This window comes from Lycium ferocissimum, chromosome 7 (assembly GCF_029784015.1).
Source record: "Lycium ferocissimum isolate CSIRO_LF1 chromosome 7, AGI_CSIRO_Lferr_CH_V1, whole genome shotgun sequence".
In the NCBI taxonomy this organism is placed as follows: Eukaryota; Viridiplantae; Streptophyta; class Magnoliopsida; order Solanales; family Solanaceae; genus Lycium; species Lycium ferocissimum.
Genome location: NC_081348.1, coordinates 59004553 through 59022359, shown reverse-complemented (window position 1 = coordinate 59022359; position 17807 = coordinate 59004553). Strand labels below are relative to the sequence as shown.

The window sequence follows — 17807 nt, the reverse complement described above, 5'->3', positions numbered from 1 at the left end:
AATTATATAAGTATTTATTATTATTATTATTATTATTATTATTATTATTATTATTATTATTATTATTATTCATGAATCAAGAACATGTTTGCAAGACTATGACAAATATCTCATGAAACCATGATCTCACAAGCTATCATGATAATTCACATGTTTTGGGATTTGCTTAGTTAACCGAGAGGCTCGAAGAAGCGAAACTACGTAGCCACCATAGGATAAGGGTTGTCGAGCGAGAGGCAACACCTTCATTATGCGTTTGGATCCTTACATGCTTATTATTATTTAAATCTCATATCCCTGGCAAGGTGTGAGTGTTCTCACGGTAGGACGCAAGAGCGTATCATGTTGTCTGTTATACTATAGCATTCCCCACGTTACAAGCGCTATATATACATGTATTTCCATTGGTTTATCAGTTTCCAAACTTTACTCATGCTCATGTTCAGGTTATATTCAGTTTCAGTTCATGTCCTATACCTATATTGTGCCATGTTCTTCATTTCAACAGGTTTTACATACCAGTACTATTCACCATGTACTAATGTCCCTTTTTGCTCGGAGGCCTGCACTTCACGGTGCAGATACCAATTTTCAAGAGCATACACTTGTACAGTAGGATCACCTCAGTTATCAGCTTATTGGTGAGCCCCACTTCTCTCGGGGTTCAACATGGAGTCTGCACTAGTATTCAGTTTATGGTAGTCCAGGGCCATGTCCTGGCAGTTAGTATTCAGACATGTTTTAGAGGTTTCATAGACAGATGTTAGTACACGGAGTCAATTGTGCTTTTATGTTTGCAGACTATTACGTTTTTTCATGATATTTCATGCTATGAGATTACTTCAAGACTTTATTCCGCAATTACGTTTTCATGATTCATTTAAATTGCATCATATAGATTATGTTGTTTTGATGCCCATGTCCATGAGGTTCGCTCGGACACATACAAGCAAGGCCCGAGTGCCGTGTTGCGCCCAGGCCATGGTTCGGGGCGTGACATAGCTGTTCCTACTAGATTCGTTTTACCATAATCTATCATTCGAGGACGAATGATCCCAAGGGGGAGATAATGCAACACTCAGTGCCTTTAAACTAGCTTACGTTCAAGATTCAGGACTTAGAAAATGAGACAGAAGTGTTGGAATTTAAAACTTAGTTTCGACGGTAAAAGTGTGGGCTACGTCATTGACGGGTCGTACTTTGAAGCCGCACTTTGCCTTGGGAAAAGTTGGAGTTTCTGGAAATTGCCATCGAGGTACATACAAATTGTGCGGGACGTACTTCAAAGAACGGGATGTACTTTTGTCCCGTACATTCCAAGTGATCTTAGCCTAGTTACTGGATTTTGACAATCCAGGTATAGGCTATAAGTACGGGCCGTACTTCAAAGTACGGGACGTACTTTGTTCCCATACTTTTCCCGCTTCAGAGAATAGTATAAATATGGGACTTTAGTTTTATTTCCCACTTTTCACGATTCCCAAGGCCTAGAATGCAGTTTCTCTTCTTCTCCACCACCAAGAATACTAAGGTAAGCAATCCCAACCTATTCCAAGTGGATTCTAACATATGTTAATGAACGTTAAGCAAGAATTCATTGTTCTTAACCTAGGGTTTTCAAGGAAACCCGTCTAAGGGTTCAAGACTTAGGCTTTTGGGATTCTTCTCAAGTTCAGATCAATACTTATGAGTTTTGGAGCGTATACAGGTATGTGAGGCTAACTATCTACGTTAAGAAATGTTTACAATTCTCCCTATGCCTCGTTCTTCATGCTTATTAGAAATTGACTCAGAATACAGGTTACTCCTAGTTTCATGAATAATTGTAAAACTTCTATCTTCCAGGGATATAGTTTCATAATTCGTTCTTGGTTATCATTTTGAATATCATGAACTCAGTACGTGATCATTATAGACTTGTGTATTAACATCACATGAGTCTCAAACAGTGTATAATCTATTATTGGCATGAGTTCCATAATCAGAAATAGTTATCATGCTATCAATTATCTCGGAGTCCCAGTATTATGAATTGCTTAATGTGGAACACCTGTATCTGTATTATGGGCCATAGGCCACAGTTTATGCATATGTATTGCTTGGTCCTGAGGACACAAATTTATGCGTCGCCACAGATTATATTATCAGTTACACATGTGATTCTTCATTCAGAAACAGGAAGTATTCATATCTTTACTTCTCATGTTTAGTTCAGTTATCAGACAGTAGTTTCAGTTTCATGTACTTGCAGTTCTTTCTTTCAGTTGCTTTACATACCAGTACAATTCAAATGTGCTGATGTCTCTTTTATTGCTTGGGGGCCTGCATTGGGACGATTTACAGGTTGATGATTCTGCTAGCTAGGACTTGCTCGTATCAGCTGCTTGGTGAGCCCCAGTTCCTTCGGGGTGTTATCAGATCTTAGTCATTACATTATGTCAGTCAGTTGGGTATGCCGGGGCCTTTGCTCCAGTTAGACAGTTAGCCTTTCAGTAGTCTTTAGAGGATTTATAGACTACAGTTCGGTCAGTCAGATGTTAGTAGTCCTTCATGTGTTAGCCTTTTCGGCTACCTATTTATTCAGACTTTCAGATTTATACAGCACTTCCGTATTTATGATATTACAGTCAGACCTTTAGCAGATCAGCATGTGTTAGTACTATTTCCGCACTTTTGTATGTTTTGATATCACATGTTGATTCAACCAGCCTATGGGTTCGCTTGGTCACATGTAGCTAGGCACCGAGTGCCGTGTCACGCCCAGGCCATAGTTCGGAGCGTGACAGACAATGTAATATTTTAAGTTGGGGGAAACTTTATTTGGATAGATATTTTTGTGATGGTGTGTGATATGTCATGATGGATAATAATTTGGTAGATTGACTTTATTTTGGTATTTTTTTTTTTAATAACATATTTATATTAGTATGATTTTTTTTCGTTTAGTTTTTTGTTTGTTTGTTTTTGTATGCCCATGTTTTGTCGTGTACTAGCAATATCCTTGGCTTTTGTTTGCCGTGGTTCTTTTCTCGAGGATGCTAAGGTCTTTTGAACCCGGTGTTTTTAGGTAGTTTTGAGTCGGCTTGTCCCTATGATAGATAGTTGGGCACTTTCTTAACTTAAGGGAAATAAGCCTTGTAGGTTAGGTGTGGAAGTGAGTTTTAGGTAGTTTAGGAGTAAAATGATGTTGGGATGTGATTTTTTGCCCCTTGGCTAACTTTTGGCTTGCTTGGTACCAACTTATTTAAACTTTGACATATGAATTCTTGATCTTTAAAGAAAAAAATTGATTGAAGTAATGATTCTTGTTTTGACCTTTTGACTCAATTTTTGGCTCTTACTTCACTAATTAGTCTCTTTAGGCTATAAGTGACTTTTTGAGTTCATTTGTTTCAATTGAATCTTAGGTACATATTCTAATTGAGTTTTCATGTGTCATGTGTGGTGAGGTTCATTTGTGAGTTCTTTTGCACTATTTGTGGTCTAAAACTTGCTCGAAATGTGTTTCAAAGTGAAATTCTAGGTTACACTTGGTTTGAAAATGATGTTAGGCCTTCTTTGGATCGTTTTTTCCTTAAATTTCCTACCCTTGCATATTTTGCTTGTCAACCCTTTTGAGCCGTTAATCTTTTCTTTGACAACCATGTTACAAACTTTAACCTTTTGTTCTTAATTGACCTATCTTTTGGCATCCTACCTCCCTAAGTGTTTTGAAAGTGCAAACATAGGCTAAAAGCCTAAGTTTGGGTGTGATGGCTGGAAAAAGTTGTGATGTGGGAGTTACTTTAAAGGTGAAAAAAAAAATTGAAGTACTGGAATAGAAAAACATTTTTTTTTTTGGAAACTTCCTTGTTATTTTGGGAAAAAAGGAAGGAAGAATAAAGACTTGTGAATAAAGGGAAGACTAGTTGGTGAAATGAAAAATGAAGAAAAGGGTAGAAAAGTTTGAAAGGAAGTGTGCTTTGATTGTTGGAAGTTGTAGTGCTTAGGGAAGTTTTGAGTCACTCTTACCAAAATTGTGCCCTATCTTAACCAAAAGCCTACATTACAACCCTTTAAGTCCTAATTGATTTTGAACCAAGTGTGTCTACATTAGTGGAGAAATACATGAAGGGCAAGCTTATGGTACTACTTGTGCATTTGAACATCTTTGTGAGAGAAGAGAGTTAATTCTTTCCATTTGATATCCCATTTGTATTTTGAATTGCATTTTGTGAGTTTGGGATTCTCTCTTGATTGTGTGAGGGCACATGGAGATTTGAGTTGTGAATGTGTTCCATTTTCCAATTGGGAGGAATGAACAAAAGAAAGTTGTTTGTGATAATTAGGCAAACTTTGAAGCTTTAGTGTCATGTCTTGATTGCTACTTTGATTGACTTGGTGCTTGATCACTTGAAATGAAATGAAATTTTTGAGAAATTGTTGGTGATTCATATGTCTTGGATTAATTGTTGGTACCAATAAAAGTCATGTTTTTGTGCTTAAAGTGGACCTCTTTGACTTGATATAATATTGGTGCACTATTGAGTTGAGTCCTTTGAAGGGAATTGTAAGTTTTGATTTGCTTGCGGACACACAAAGGTTTAAGTTTGGGAGTTTGATTTGCCAACTTATCTCTTCTTTAATATTATATTTTTGCTATGTTTGATTGATAAATAGTGCATTTAATGTCGTTTACTTCTATTTTACAGGTTTATGTGATTTAGAAGTGATCGGGGGAGAAAACAAGTGAAAACAAGTCAAAAGAGGTCAAATTGAAGAAAACGGAAAAAGTAGCTAAAAATGCAAAAACGGGAAAGATTTGCAGAACAGAAATTAAGGGCTTATTTTGTCATATTTTGACTTTGCAAAGTTGGGGAATTATAAGAGGAATACGTGGGGGAAATTTTCCACATCTTTGGCCATTCTACAAGACTTTTTGGAGATTTGGTTGAGCAATTTGGGTGTTGAAGATTTGGTTGAGCAATTTCTTGAACCTTTACTTCATTTCTTTGATTCCTTGCTTTGTATTGAATATTTAAGTGTGTAGTATTTTATTCTTTCACTTGAATCTTGTTTATGTGATTATTCATTATCAAGTGTTGGATTGAAACTCTTGTTTTGCTCATGTAATGAACGATTTTTATTTCTAATGAAATAGGTCTTTGTTTCTTTAATTAATCTTATTCTTTAATATTTCTTAAGGGATTAGCTAACCCTAAGACTCGCCCGTTTATTTTGATTTCACCTCGGAAGAGGAAAATTGAGGTTGGGAAAGATTAATTAATAAGGATTTGGGGCTTTAAAGCTCATCAAATAACTTGAGCTAGGAATAGGAAAGTTAACTTGAGATTCAATTGGTTGTGCTTAATATCACACTCTAAGGCTTGGAAAAGTTTAGAGTAAAATTCATTGATTTGGTTGGAAGACTTTCAATGAGATTTTAGAAATCATTATCTATTAACATAAACTCGCTCTTAGTTGTAAAATCGTAAAATACATTGGATCGTTACTTGAAAGTAATTTCCCTTGTTACCATTCTTGTGGCCATTGATCATTTTACTTGCTTTCTAGGTTAGTTTTATCTTTGTTAGATTTTAAATAAAAAATCAAATATTGAAAAAGTGTTTGGCTTGGCTTAGTTGGTATAAATCCTTTACTTTCTTAATCGCCTTTATATTGTTCTCTGTGAATTCGACCCCCACTCATAGTTGGGTAAATTATATTGCGACGACCGTGTACACTTTCTCTTTGAGGGGTGGATTTGGAAGTTATCAAGCCCCCATCTCCTCCGCCGCGTAGCCACTTCTGTTGCGACAGCCACCAATACCAAGTCACTTAACCCTCACAACCTGTTGATCTTCAAAATCTAAAGTCGCTTTTAACCGAACATGTTTCTATTAAGAATAAGTTGAGCTCAAATGCTGCTGAAGAAATCAGAAAACCTTCATTGTTAGAGCTCAATGTTAGAGCTGAAGTTTCTCAAATCTGAAATTTAATTGATTAAAAGATAAAAACTCCATTGAAGAGCTAAAGCCTTCAGTTTGAGCCCTTCCTGAGATTTTGAGTTTGAAAGTCAAACTCAAAGATGAAATTTGAGATGAATTTTAAATTAAGTGTCGTTGGGTCTGCTTGGAAACGCCATTGGGTATTGTTCCAATTGACTGGAATCATTAATAGAGGGTCAAAACTTAAATTTGAAGTGATTTGGAGCAAATTTAAGCTAGATCTTAAATTTCATAAGAGGCTCAAGGAAGAAGAAGAACCAGTGAAGCTCCATTGATAGGATTCCTTTGTATAACAATGTATAATATTGTTATAGGTATTTGGTGGATTTCTCACTTTTTTTTTTCCTATGGTGATTTTAGTGTTGAAATTGAGGTGTAATGGTGGCTAACTTGTATTTTCTATTGTAAACTTATATTCTCGTTGTTTATACACACCTGTACAATACAGATATATAGTTTAAATATTATATTCTAACAAGTATATATATTGTATATAACAGTGTATAAGAATGTATATAAAGGTAAAATCGATTTTTTTCTCGTCAATATACAAGGAGAGGATAAGAAGAAGCTTGATGTTGTCTCTAACGAGGTTTAAATTAAACTCATCCATTAGTTCAATTTTTTTTTATTTTTTTTTGGCATATTAATTTCAAGGAAAAAATTTATGTCTTTGTTTATTTATTTGTTGCTTCAAGGGTTGGAGGTTTTTGCAGTAAGAAGTATGTTATCTTAGAAAGATTCAAGATAAATGTTTGCAGTATTGTTATTGAAGGTTGATGGTAATGGCTTGAATAAGTATTATCGAATTGTCTAAGTTGATGGTAATGGCTTGAATAAGTATTATCGAATTGTCTAAGGGCAAATGGCCTGACAGGGAATAAATCTCCTTTTTTTTCGAATTTGGGCTTAATTAATTTGGACTATAGTTTTGCAATGTTGTATTTGGACTAATATGTTGCAATCTACTTATAGGCTATGTTACGATGAAATTATATCTAATAATAGATATTACCACCTAGATGGATACATTTGCTGATTCGTAGCGGTCCCATAATTTACCTTATAAGACTGGTTCAAACCAAGCCTCAATGTTTCTATTAATATTTGTCCCGTAAGAATGTCTCCACAAACACTCATATCGGGATCAATGTTAACCTGAGGAAGTGGGACTTCAGGATGAGTTTTAGGCATGTTGTTGGCATATATTGCAAGCATGTTTAGCATGACGTGGTCTCTAAGATCGATCGATAGCCTAGCAAATTAGCCAAACTTTCATCGTAATCGATATTGAATTCAGCAAAACGGCTAAACCTTGTGGTGAAATTGACTATGAAAATCCCCCTATTACAGAAATTTTAAACTCTCGCTCACTATCTTTCATTCTTCTATATCTCACACCGATTAATATTGAGTAGTCTAATATAACTTAAAACATAATAGTGGACTTTGGAGGACAACTATAGTGCACAAAATTATTATCGTGAATGATTTCACTGTAGACAGTACAACACAATCTAACAGTTTGACCATTCAATATTTTTTAAAGAGGCTGAACAATATCAAGAGATGAATATGAGAGAATATTAAATGCAATGCTCTTTCAAATTTAGGAGTTGGGTATATGCACAGTCCCATTTAAATAGTATTTGCATGAGCTTTTGGACAAAAAATCTTATGAAAAAGTACGATATAGCGCATGAAATTTTACACTATGCACTTTAAGGTCAAATTCAGTATGGATTGTCGAGAGTCGTTTCGGAATATGTAGGGTGATTTATTAACCTATATGACGCAGGAAATTACTGCGCTACAGGGGCCAAGAAAACCCTAACGGCCGTTAGCGGGGAGGTTAGCCAAGGCCCCTATAGCGCAATAATTTCTGCGCTATAAGTAAAAAGGTTATAGTTTATTTTTAATCATTATTTCATTTTGTTTGACCTTTTTTCCCATCATTTAGGTTCCGGACTCAATTCCATGTAAACATAACTGGTTGGTTTGTAAAATATAAACTTCTCTAACATACAAGACTTACAATTCAAGGTTTATTGATGGTTAACCTTCCTGTTCTGGTGAAGTTTCTAAACTTGCTTAAAAAGGAACTTCTTTCCCTTTCTGGACAACGTAAACTGTTAACTTAGTAGATTTTGAACAATATTTAGCTAAAGTTAGAAAAGCGCATTTAAACTTTGAAGTCTGAATTTAAAAGTTGTTTCAACATGAACTTCACTAGAACAAAACTGAAAAAAAGTAAAATTTTGCAAGTGAAAATCATTAATTCAGTTAAAATACTTCTCAAATAAGTATTCCTGATATTCAACAATATTGATGACCAAATCATTGTTTGCAAATAATGCAATACTACCCGGGATCCCTAATATTAGTCGTGTTGGAAAATTACGCTTGTTCTTAAAATATGTGATGCCTTCAGAAACAAAAGCATTTATTATTTTCTTCAAATTTCATTGTTACTGCGCTAATTAATTTAGTATTAATTAAATAAAAATATTTAAGAAACAGATAGAGGATAATTTAGACAAATGGATAAGAATAATTTAGTCAAATATATTTATAATTAAAGTTATAAACATTTTAAAATCTTTTAAAGATAAATAATACTCCCGCCCAGCCAAAATAATAAATGTCTTAGCCTCACAAAGTTGATCTAAAATAATGTTTTAAGAGGCGGGGGCGTGAGGCGATGCATTTTATGCAGCACGGGGCAAGACATAAGCCCCGAGACATGGGCGAGGCCTAAGCCCCGAGACACAGAGCGTATGTCCCATGGTCCTACGGAGCGTATGTCTCGTATGTATTTAATTTTATAATTATTACTAAGAAAATAAGCAAAAGTAATATTTTCATTAAGATTCAGCAAATAAAAATAAATCACCAATAATATAGAAAATAAATTATTGTAATTATTATTGCGAAAAGTAACAAAGACAAAAATAATAATAGCCGAGATAATCTTTAAAATGAAATCATCATCTACAGATCTACTTCATCATCGATCTTCACATCTACTAGTCCTTCCCACCACAACAAATATTTGCACTGATTTGTGTTTATATATTTCAAAGATGAAGAAGGGTAAACATGTATGAGCAATGATAAAAGTGAATACCGTAGCCTCAGGAACATAGTGCTATGGAATCTATACCTATTAATTTCAGGCATAATCATCTTAAAACAGTCTCCGTGACAGTGTTATTTTCTATGAGAGTTGCTTTCTTTGTAAGCGTCGCCAAAATTGGCTTGGTTTCAAGATGTAGAATTTATATATTTTTAAAAAAATCACTATAGCATGAAAACATGATAGCATAGAGTATAAATATCATTACACCAATAACAAAAATCATAATCTATAGCAAAAAATACTTTTAAAACAACAAAAAATAAATTTAACGCCCGAGGTGTACACTTTTATGCCTTATGGATCTACGTCTTTTATTTGCGCCCCAGAGCATTTTTGGTATGCCCCGCCCAGGACTCGCCCCAAAAACGCCTTTGAAAACACTGATCCAAAATAATTGATATTTCACAAAATCAACAAGGTATTTAATTTCTTTTTTTAAATTTGCCTTTGACACATTCTCAATTTAATGATAATTATGTTAATCTTAAAAGAAAAAAATCATAATTAAGGATATATTAATCAAAATCCTTCTTAATTTTTGGATGAATTTCTGAATCCATGAGCTCAAACTTAAAACATCAAAAAAATTTTAATAAAAAAGAGTAATAATATTAGAATATAACATAGACGATTTTTTTTCCCAGAAGAGAAAATCCTTCAAAAATAAGTGTCTGCTACTTTCTGCAAAAAGCACACACGATATTCTTTCTAAAAGGCCAAAGAATAATTTGCCTTGTGCTCATTATTCCAAAGAAAAAGACGCTTTTTTTTTTTGGTCAAAGAAAAGACTTTTTTGAATTTGCAAATTTTGTGTAGTCTGCTGTGGTCAAAGTGTACTGGTATGCAAGTCAGGCAACGAGGCACACGCGTTGGTATCTTGCGGTCTTACGTCTGGGGAGAATCGTGACATTAGTCATTTAGCGGAAAAGTCACGTTCCAGCGTATCTGGTTGGTGTGTCATTTGACACTGTAGTATTAGACTTCACCTCATTGGCTGGGCTTTCCTTTCCGCTTTACTCTTTTTTCCTTTTCTCTATTTGCTGAAATATGTGACTATATTTTTGTTTATTTCATTTTATAGTTTTATTTGCAGTTAATATTTTTACTCTCTTCGTCTCAATTTATGTGGCATTTTTTGCTTTTCAAGAGTCAATTTGACTAATCTTTGAAGCTAAATTGAATTAGATTAACTCGATATTTTAACATTAAAATTTATAAATCTGAAAACTACATTAAAAGTATTATAAATTGCAACTTTTCTCATATCAATTTGATGAAAAAATACATCTTAAAATGATGGTCAAAGTTCATACAGTTTGAATCTCGGGAAGCGAAAAGTGCCACATAAATTGGGACAGAGGGAGTAATACTTTTAGAGGGTTTAAAAGATACTCCTACCGTTTCAATTTGTTTGTCTGATTCTAGCTTGACACGGAGTTTAAAAAAATAAAGTAGATTTTTAAATTTTGTAATATTAAATTAAAAATATGTGAAATCTATTAAAATGTCTTTTAATCTTATGGTTTCAAACATGCCATGTAGAATGTTGGATTTAAAGATTTGTCAAAAAAGGCAAAAAATATTCTTTTTAAAATAGATTAAAAAAGAAAATAAGACAAACAAATTGAAATAGAGGAGTATAAAAAGATTTTGAAAGACATAGGAAACTATTTCTATAATTAATATTGTGTACAAATCTAATCTAATAACCATATAGTAGAAACTATTTTCCAGTCACTAACCAAACATTTGAAATATTTTTCAGATTTTGCACTCACCAATCTAACATTAAGAAATATGTAAGAAAACCTCATGGTATTAGGTGAATGGCAAAAAATAAAGACAAAGGAAAAAAAATTTAAGACTAGTGCCTTTGAAGGGCCATCCGCACAAAAAAATGAATTACTTTAAACCCGACCCAATTTGCAAAATAAACCCAACCCAAAAACTCCCAAAACCCGATTCTTTCCCAGTCAAAAGAAACATGACTAATTCTGTCTTCAATCTAGGTGGACGTAGCTGACTTGGTGCTGGTTAAATGAGGCTTGTCACGTGTCGACTTCGACTCGGAGCCTAAAGGCACTAAAATGCACAAAATAAACCAAAAGGGATACTCCATTCCACAATATACCAAAAGGGGCATAACGTGGAGGGACCAACGCTATACCCAAAAAAAAAAAAAAAATTCACTGTCAGAACAAAAAAAAAATTAATTAAAAAGTATAACGTGGATCAGTCCACGTTATACAATCCTTATTCATCCTACAGAAGCAAACATCATTGTCATTGTCATATATATTGTATAACGTGGACTGCTCCACGTTATACAATATATATATATATATATATATATATATATATATTTTATCTCTCAACGTTTTACAAAATAGTTTGTAAAACGTTGGCACGATTTAAATCATATATCCTACATTTTTTTTTAATAAAAAAAAATTCGGTGATTTTTTAATTTTTAACTCAAACATACGCCACAAGTCATATAATAATTAACTCAAACAAATATTTTAACTCATACAATAATTAAATATGTGTTATATATGCGAACATAAAAAAAAAACTAAAATATAAGTTAAATAAACGTCACACATTAACTGAGTAGTAAATGTTAAATTACATACGTTATTAAACGGCAGAAGACATATTATATATTCTTGAAAGATTACATAAGGAAACAACGATCGTACAACTTAGGAAAAAACATAAGAACCAACAAGCAACAACAACTACTGATTTCTGTCGGGGCAGCGATTCTTGTTATGACCTGTTTGCTTGCACGTACTACACTTCCTAGCCATGCAAGCAAACAGGTCATAACAAGAATCGCTGCCCCGATAGAAATCAGTAGTTGTTGTTGCTTGTTGGTTCTTATGTTTTTTCCTAAGTTGTACGATCGTTGTTTCCTTATGTAATCTTCCAAGAATATATAATATGTCTTGTGTTGTTTACTAACGTATGTAATTTAACATTTACTACTCAGTTAATGTGTGACGTTTATTTAACTTATATTTTAATAATTTTTTTATGTTCGCATATATAACACATATTTAATTATTGTATGAGTTAATTATTATATGACCTGTGGCGTATGTTTGAGTTAAAAATTAAAAAATCACTGAAATTTTTTTATTAAAAAAACAGCCGGATATGATTTAAATAAGGCCAACGTTTTACAAACTATTTTTGTAAAACGTTGGGGAGTAAAATATATATATTGTATAACGTGGACTGATCCACATTATACAAAATTTATATATAATTTTGTATAACGTGGATCAGTCCACGTTATACAATATATATGACAATGACAATGATGTTTGCTTTTGTAGGATGAATAAGGATTGTATAACGTGGACTGATCCACGTTATACTTTTAATTTTTTTTTTTGTTCTAACAGTGATTTTTTTTTTTTTTTTTTTTTTTTTTGGGTATAACGTTGGCCCCTCCACGTTATACCCCTTTTGGTATATTGTGGAATGGAGCACCCTTTTGATTTATTTTGTGCATTTTAGTGCCCTTTAGGCTCCAAACCGACTTCCACATCGGTCACGTATAACGTTCGTATTTAACCAATACATCACTTGCTCCCTTTGTCGTCGATCACAGAGAACAACCTGCTCTTATAGGCACACAAAATTCTGCTTGTATATCACCCAATCTGCTCTTCCACATCTGCTAGATGCATGCAAATATTATGAACCGTATTATACCTGTTGAATATTAAGGGGTGATGTTACTGAAGAACGAATTTGCACAATTTGGCCTAAAGTAGTTTTAAAGGAATTAAAAAGTCATAGCCCCATCTACTAATAAATTGAATAAATTTGTTATGAGATAGTTGGGCTAGCTCAACAAGTTCTTAGGAAAGTGATTTTCACATTCGGGTGAAATTGAAGACCGTAATTCGTTAATCAGTAATTCCATGAAATAAGACATTTTTTTTGTGCGGATTATCAAATGCACTGGTCTTTAATTTGTGCCCCTCGAATTGGTGGTCTTTAATTTTTGCCCTTCGCCTAATAGCATGAGGTTTGGAATTCGAATCCCGGCTCAATTAAAGAAAAGAAGATAATTTCGCAAGGTAGAGTTTTGTAGCAAAATTAAGCCTTAAGGCAGAGTTTTGCAAAATTTCAACTGAGTTAAAAACAAAAAAAAACAAAACAAAAAAAAAAACTTTTTGCTTTAATGCAAAACTCTACCTTAAGGTAGAGTTTCAAACTCTTCCTAAAGACAGAGTTTTGCAGGCAAATCTCTGCCTTACGAATCCAAACTCAACCTTGCGATTTTTTTTTGACTGAGCGGAGGTTCGAACCCGAAATCAAGGAGTCTTAACGTAGGACAAAAATTAAAGACCACCAATTTAAGGGGAAAAAATTAAAGTCCTCCTCCCCCCACCCCCCCCCCCCCCCCCCCCCCGCCCCGAATAATAGCAATAGTGCAAATTGCCCGAAATAAGAGGGCAAACTAGGGCCATGATTAGGATTTAGGTTACACCAAAATCTATTTAAATAATGGGAGAATAGTCTATATATACATAAGAACATAGTATATTTACAAAATATGACGATACTTTTTAGTTTACAAAACATACCAATAGATTTATTACAAAACATGTACGAAAATTTGTGTATGAAAACTATATGAAATGTGTATATCTCGCTCAAAGCTTAAAATTTTCGCTCAAAATTTTGTGCATGAAATATGTATATCTCTCGTTCAAGGCTTAAAATTTCACTCAATTTTTTGTGCATGAAATATGTATATCTCCGGCAAGGCTTAGACTTCTCATATTTTTCGTGATGAAAATTGTATAGAAACGGTATGAAATATGTATATAACTGTATAAAATTTGACAAAAAAAGTTCATGTTAGGTTTTTGGAAATTTAATACAACTTCAACAACATTGTGTACAACTTTCATACAATATTCATACAAATTTAATGCAATTTCTAATCTCGCTTCGAAATGCTGAAATTTAATACAACTACAATAACATTGTATACAACTTTCATATAATACTAATACAAATCTCTTCATTTTCTAACAAAATCAGAAAATATAGATTTTTTTTTTGTTATACATGAGGTAAACACAGGAAATTACAATAAGGGCAAAAGGGAAAGAATTTGTGGTCGTTGTCATCGTTGCAGTCATCATCATCGTCGCAAAAGTGGTTATTTGTGCAAATCAGCCGAAGTTAGAAGTTCGAGATGGCACATTTTCGCACGAAATATATATTTTCCGTTCATCTTCTCTGGCAATATTTTCTTTGAATTTACATTCGAACGAGATTATACGTAAGTGTAAGCACCTGCACCATTGAAAACAACACATATCCATTAATCAAACACTTCACTCTCCGCAACACACAAAACAAATAAGCATACCCTAAAAAATAAGCATTTTCACAATAGTACCAATACCCATTAATTGAAAACTTTCAGTCTCCTCAAACACAAAACAAATAATCATATACCCATAAAATGCCTCATTCACTCATAAAGATAAATATTTATGTAAATAAAGCAGAAACCCACATGAAACATACACGATTAAACAAATTCTAAATGAAAAAAAAATCATTTCTTTAAGGAAAATCACTAGACATGTTACATAACTATTAAAGAACGACACGTATCCAACAATTAGAAATTCACTCATTGAAATACAAAGACCCACAAAGGGAAGTAAGAGATTTTTGACCTGGTGAGAAGTTTACCCATTGAAACACTTGTGGTGTGTCTCTTCTTCTCTGAGGATCGGCTATGGTGGGTCTGTATGTGGTGTGGATATTCGAACGAGATTACAAGACAATATAGGGTATTATTCTAGGGAGAAAACCCTAAGGGAAGGGTGGGGGCTGCATCTAAGGGGAAGGAAAGGGGAAGGGAAAGGTGGGTGGCTGAGAAAAGGGAATGGCAGGGTGAGCTTTTATTTTTTCAGATCCATTATGTTTTGTAAATAAGTTGATATATTTTGTAAATAAGGAAAAATATTCTTATGTTTTGTAATATATAGTTTTAAGTAGTATTATTAGGTTATTTTCCCTTTAAATAATTAGGCAAGTTAAATGGACGAGTTAGGTTAACCCCAAAATCAATTAAAGAAAGTTAATGGACTCATATTTAGGGTCAGCAGCCCGGCCCATTCATTGAGAAGGCACTTAAGTCTGTTACAACGCAAAAGTCCTCGATAATTGTTTAATATACAACCTTTCATTGTTTGAAGATGATCATCTTGATAATGTTTATATATATTTAGACAAACTTCTCGAAATTTAATTTTTTTTTTCTGAATTGTTTTTATTACGTTAGACATTTATAAGTTAGAGACTTAACAATACCAAAAATATCTGGTATACAAAGTTTTTAACAAATAAATTATATAAAGCATATAATAAATCGTACAAGATGAATGCAATCTTTTTTATTGACATTCAACTATGCACAATCTTTATAAGATTTATTGATGGAGGAGGTCTAAGAATTTATGCTGTACTACTTACATTTAGGGGCCTTGCATGCAGAGGCGAATCTAGGATTTAAACTTTTGGAGTTCAACCTTTTAAATTTTTTAGCATTGAACCATTGTATTTCTATAGTTATGGGTTCATATCTATTATTTATTATAAATTTAGTAAATTTTTACATATAAATTTGTACACCGCATCAAAAGTTTGGGGTTCAATTGAACCCCAAGTTATAATGCTCCATCCGCCCCTGCTTGCATGTATGGTGACGTTTGCATAAATGACCTATTTCGAGGCCATTATTTAAATGGGAAAAAACCTATATATACAAAATAAGACTCACATTTGCCAAATGTAGCAGGAAATTTCAGCTTACCAAACATAGCAAGAGTTTTTTTTTTTCCTTCAAAACATATACAAAATCACACTTTGAATCTCTCTTAAGGCTTATAATTTCGCTGATAATTTCATGTAAAAAAAAAAATGTATATCGGTATGAAATTATATAACTGCATAAATTTTGTATAAAGTTCATGTTAGGTTTCTGGAAAAAAAAAAAAAAAAACCACCCTTCGGATCTCGCTCACGATTTTATGTAGAAAATCTATATAAATTCTGTATATAACTGTATATATTTTGCATATAGGTCATGTTAGTTTCTGGAAATCTATATATAATATAAAGCTAGGCATAGACAAGGTGATGTGGTACCTCTCCATAGCCTAGAAAGTGATTTATCTTTTTTCTCCTTTTTTTTGACTTTTCTTCTCATTTTTCCTATCAAGTATATTTTTAATTATTTCATCCTTCCAAAAGGAAGAGTGTAACAGCTGACTCATAATAGTGCAGTTACAATTATAGTGTAATAAATATTTTCCTTAAATTCTAGCTAATGAACTGACGGCTAATTGGGGACTATTCATATCCCTTGTGTTCATATACCTTTTTTTTTTTTTTTATGCATTGATGGAATTTGAATTAATGACCAAACCACTTAGTCTTTTCAGTTATCCATGAATATTTTTGAGCCCAAAATATTCCTTGCAATAGACATTCCCTTTGATGATATATGAGTCGAAAATACCACCCGGAAAAGAAACACTTTGAGTTTTATATAACTTTAACAACATTGTATACAATTTTCATACAATATTAGTACAACTGTAACAATATTCAAACTTAAAATAAAATTTTCATATAACTCTGCATACAATTATAATAAACTTTAATACAAATTTGATACAATTATTTTAATTTCGAACTTCAACGAACTACGACTGAAATTCAGTCCAAAATTAGCTCAAATTTTACCCAAATAGCCTTTAATTTTAGATTCAAACTCCCCTCGATGATTTAGTTCTTTTGAGATATCACCAACTCAAAATGAAATTCGTTTGCGGCAAATCAATTTTTCGAACTTGAGCTTTGCGCTCCTTTAATGGTTGACGCTGGTGTGGTTAGGAATTTTGCTGCTGAGCTCAAACTTCTCATTGATCTCGATTTCTCTGTTCTCTCATCACTCTTCTTAACTTCATCCCTTCTCACTTCTCTTTCCCTCCTCCCGATCTTGACAATTGTATTTCTACTCCCGTCGCCCTACTTTAATCTCTTTCCTACATCAATGTTACTAATTCCTGAATCCAATGTGCTTCACCAACGACGACTGGAGAAATTTGGGGAAAAGGATTGCTAATTGGGGTAAAAGCTTCAGCCGGCCTCGAGCTACGTGAGGTTTTCGGTCGGCTCCGAAACCCAGAAACTAGAGCGTGAAGGAGAAAGGGAAGGGGGTTGCACACATTGGCTTTTTATCAGATCTGCTACAAAATATAAAATCTTGAAATGTTTTGATAAATAAGGAAAAGTACTTATATGTTTAGTAACTAGGGTCATATTTAATTATGACAGTGGTTTTCTCTATTTAAATTTTGTCCCCCTTTTTTTTTTTTTCTTTTTTTTTTTTTAATTTTTCCGTCTCTGCTCATTGAGCATGGACCTGAATATATTTATAAAAAGGCCAAACTCATCGACAAACACCTGTGGTCGTCCACTTCTTTCACTTGAGCACCTAAAGTGGCCCTTGTTCCATTTAGACACTTCAGGTGGGCCATTCCTATTCCACTTAGACACTTTTTGCACTGTTATCGAAGCAAAACCAACATCAGTCGTCTCCTACGTGGATTAAGTGGCCAATTAAA

General features: G+C 33.4%; 2 long non-coding RNA genes across 2 annotated transcripts; both read right to left on the bottom strand.

Annotated features, from left to right (window-relative positions):
- Window positions 1–14073: 14073 nt before the first annotated feature.
- Window positions 14074–15216, bottom strand: LOC132063023 (uncharacterized). Its single transcript, XR_009416306.1, has 2 exons — window positions 14847–15216; window positions 14074–14454 (listed from the first exon to the last, which is right to left on the bottom strand). It is a non-coding gene; the product is annotated as an uncharacterized LOC132063023 (long non-coding RNA).
- Window positions 15217–16784: 1568 nt separating this feature from the next.
- Window positions 16785–17459, bottom strand: LOC132063022 (uncharacterized). Its single transcript, XR_009416305.1, has 2 exons — window positions 16987–17459; window positions 16785–16956 (listed from the first exon to the last, which is right to left on the bottom strand). It is a non-coding gene; the product is annotated as an uncharacterized LOC132063022 (long non-coding RNA).
- Between the last annotated feature and the right edge of the window lie 348 nt (window positions 17460–17807).